The sequence below is a fragment of the Solanum pennellii genome, chromosome 1, assembly GCF_001406875.1.
Source record: "Solanum pennellii chromosome 1, SPENNV200".
Taxonomy (NCBI): domain Eukaryota; kingdom Viridiplantae; phylum Streptophyta; class Magnoliopsida; order Solanales; family Solanaceae; genus Solanum; species Solanum pennellii.
The window spans coordinates 337,083-341,811 of NC_028637.1; positions in this window are offsets into that span (position 1 = coordinate 337,083).

A 4,729-nucleotide genomic window follows, 5' to 3' on the forward strand; every position below is an offset into this window, starting at 1 on the left:
ATTCTTGAGTGAGAAGGTTTTATCGTGTAGAACTATTTGTCTTGTTTTTGTTCTTAATTGTAATTTACAGTTTATTGTACAAAGGGTGGGTTTGGCTCTTTGTAGGGTTGAGTGTTAGTGAGAGTTGTAACAAAAGGTGGGTTTGACCTTTTGGAGAGATCGATTGGAGTCAATCGAGGGAGTAGTAGAGATAAGACTTTTTGATTATTGAGTTGTAATCACAAAATCTTATAGTTGAATTAATAAAACGAGGTTTTTCCTTCCTTGAGTGAGGAAGGTTTTTAATTCAATAAGTGTTTGTGTCTTTACTCTGTCTTTACTTAAAAGCAACTTACACGAACCTGGTTCGTGTTCTGGGGTAAGGTTTCTTCAATGTATGATAAGAAAGAGATTCTCATTGACATAGTGAAAATTAAGCTTCTTAATTTTCTTTTATAAAAATATGTTATGATTTTTTCTTTCTCACCGATTCAATCAAATTATCCGTACTAGTAAAAAAGCCACTCAACATTTTTGAGTGCAAAAATAGTTACTACTATTTTTTAGTAGTGAGATCACAAGTTTTAAATTATTTTTATAGTCAAGTATGTTTACTCTGCCAGGTCACACAAAACTTTACATGTTACCCTTCTTTGAAATGTACGAATATTGAATTTTAATAGGTTAGCTGCTATAACAGATAAAAGTAGATCATCTTATTGTACTGAATATAATTTCATCATAAAATATGAAATTTATAATTAAATTATTTTTAAATATAGAAATAGAGCCGGTGGAGGCAAAAATTTACCAATCACCAAGCTATTAAAACATTTATTTATCTATCTATCTATATTTATCGATATCGAATAATGTGTAACATGAAGGCTAGTTTAAGTATTGTTAGTACTATTGAATGTAACTTTTTATTGTTGTTGTTTGAAGTATTTGGTCATGTTAAAAACAACTACTTATATGGTATATTAAGATATATGTATTTTTAATATATGCTAATTAAATTAGGTGTAATTTATTTTAAATATATTGTATTTAAATGTAATTCATATGTATTCAGAATACATTAATAACACTATCGGTCACCTTCTTAGGGGTGTGCATCGATCTGTTCGTTTTATTGATTTTCAATTTTAAAATACGATAATATAAGCCTAATAACTAAACCGATATGATATTTTTTTATCAATTTTCGTTTTATCATTTTTTGTCCATGGTGTTTTTGATTTTTTAATCTAACCAATAAAAAAATGTTCATAATATAAATATATGATTTCCTCAACAATTTGGTGTGGCAAAATAATAATATAACTTTATGTAATGCTCGTAAAATTGAAACAATGGTAACCAACATTTAAAAAAGCTATACAACTGCAACATAAATAAATAAAAACTAGAATAATAACGTGAATCAAAGACTAAAGGGCAAGCATAAAAACCAGTAAGATACTCATATTAATATCTAATATTTTATATAAGGACAAAATAATAAATTATTATTATTTTAATAGAGTGTCAATTTTTTAATATTCCAATGTTACGCATTTTTACTTTTTCAAAATAACCTTTCGTGTCATATTTATTTTATCATATATATATATTTAGTATCCTCAAACACATATTTTAAATATATGTAATTAAATTAAAAATAATTTGTCTCAAAAGAATATTATATTTAAGTGTGATTTATATGTATCGAAATATACTTTTGTTATATTGCGCTGTGAATGGTGGGGCTTTACTATCTCAATCATACACCTTCATGTGACAATTTTTTGTGTTTATCTGCTTTTTTCTGTGTCGGCAATTGAATAATTAAATTAATTCCATTTTTTTAAAAAAATATATGGTACTTTAATATTCTTCAAATATAAAGAACAATTTTTTAAAGACAGTTATTAATAAGAAAAACTGGAACTTTTTATTTTCCAATTGGGTTTTAAATCTTATATCATGTAAAATAATAGTTGGAATTTGGAACAATAATATTTGTGCACTTTGCTTTCCAATTTTTTTATTTTTATAGCTGGTTATTTTTCATTATTTTATCAATAAAATGATTTATATTTTATAATCATAAAAATATCTATATTTTCTTTCGAATTATAAAATTTTTAAAAGCTGGTATGTCTGTACTTCTGGGTCAACCCAACCCGAATGGGAAGAAGAGGGTCACCCAAACTGCGGTCCACTTTGTACGTTTGCTGAGCAGACCCCTCAGGTATACATTCTTAAATGTTATATTTAGTAAATTACTATTATATAAGTTAAAACAAAAAAGTATAATATAAAACTTATACAATATAGAAATGATTTATTCAGAATTTATATTCAAAACATTAGCTTAATTTGTCTCTATCTACCTTAATAAAGAAGTGAGCTTCAAGTCTTATTTATTAACCTCGTAAGTTAATTTGCTCAAAAGATGAGAATCGCTCAAAATTATATAAAAAATCTAAGTGCATTTTCAACATTGACTAAATAATTAACTAGAACGAGCCTATATAAAATACCATATTAAATAAATAATTTTTAAATCTATTTCAAATCCAAAAGTTTGCTCAAAAAAGTGAGAGTTACACAAATTTGTAAAGAGTTTGAGTACACGCTAACTCACAAATGTGAGACTATAATATCCTTTAGTTAAATTATATACTACATGAATTAATCGAATCAATATATTTCGTATCATAATCGACTAAAAAATAAAAGAAAGGACAGAGACGAATTTATAATTTTTTAAAAAATATGGATACATTATCAAAACATAAATAAAAAATATATTAAATGAGAATTAACTCCTAATATTATAAGTTATTTAGCCTTCCCTTACTTATAGGCTTCTATGATTGCCCCCTAATTCTAGGCTTCTATTTTCTCATAATATGCAAGACACATCTAATTGTCTAAAATTAGGAGATATCCAATCATTATATAGACCTTTCAAATTTCAAATTCATGATAGAAAAGTCCAAATCATGTAATAATGGATAATTACAAATAAATTGTCATATAAGAAAACAAAATATCTCCAATAATTCAAAGTAATAATTATTTACACAATCCTATATACTGATAATCAATAAAGCTGGCTATTAAACCCTACTTCACTTTTCATTTCCATGAAAATAAAAAAATCACTAATATCATTAAATAGCTTATTTTGGTTGCTTTATTTAAGTAATTTTTTGTATGGATATTCATTATTAGATATTATTTAGTTGAACATGTTCAATTCTTCTATCTATGTATTTTTTTAAATTTTTTTTATGATAAATGAAATTTTTATTTTAAATTTGAGCTTATTGTAAGTGAATTGAATGTTGTGTTGAATTGTTAAAATATCAAATTCTCAACTTTTAACTTAAAATTCAAAATCAACAATTTTAAATAAAAAAAGAACTCGGAATCTATAACAGGAGGGGCAAAACGATAACTTTATGAGATTTTTCTTTAATGACCAATCGAATCATTACGATATTTATAATGCATTATTACCTTATATCTTAATTATATTTGTGTGGTTTACATTGTTATTTTTTTTTTTATGTAAAGTGTATTTTATTGTTTTCCTCTAATCTACCTTTCTATTTTCTTTCCCTAATTTTAGGCTTCTATTTTCCCTCTTTAATAGTTTCTAAAACAATATATAAATTAAACGTGCTACTAATTAGATATATATTTAATTAGTAGTAATTGACAAACATAGGCACTATTAAATACATAATAGTTATTCGGTTTTTCTAATAATAATTTTTCAGTGATGGCTAAAACGTAAAAGATAATATAAAATCTATAAGCTAATGCATATACACTAAAATACACAAGATTTTAATATTTCTTGATAATATTTTCTTCTCTAAAAGAAAGAATATAATTATAGTTCATGTGTATAATTAATATTTTCTTTGTTTCAATTTATATTCTTCCGTATAGTTTATTTCAAAGAGAAAATTATCTTTATCATAAAATATAATTAAACTTTAAAAATTCTCCATTTACCTTATGGCTTATTTTAAGTGATGAACCAAATAAATCCACAACAACCAACAAAATTTGATTAGTGCATAATTAAAAATCATCCAGAACATACATGTCTATTTGTATATATATAAAATTTCAAAAAATATAAATATCAATTAAAGTAAAATTAAACGATACTTTTATATGTCATGCCAAAAAGAAATTTAGCTATCTAATATATACACGTGCTTATCTAGAGTTTAACTTTATATGACCGACATTGAGAAAAATTTGGTAGCTTGAAAAAAAGTATTTGTAAAAAAGATATATTTTTTTACTATATAAAAAAATATCAATATTAATTATCAGTAAAAATATATTTTTAGCGGTAATTAATTTTTTCTGTATATGTTCGTAAAATCTTTAGCGAGATTGGTTTTGATGACATTTAACTAATGTCAATAGAGACTTTAACACTCTTTATATATTAATGTCGATATATAATGCCACTAAAAGTTATTTTTATTATAGTGTTTTGAAAAAAAATATAATGATAATAGTATAAAAATATTTAATGTACACCTTTAAGTTCGATTTTGATATTTTAGTGTGTGATAAATTTATAATCATAATTTATTTTTCAAATAATAAATAATTTGTGACTTTAATTTTCAAAAATATCTTAATTATACCATTCTAACACTTTAAGCATGTAAAAATATTTTAACGTTGTTGGTTGATATTGATTGGTTATATATATATATATATATAA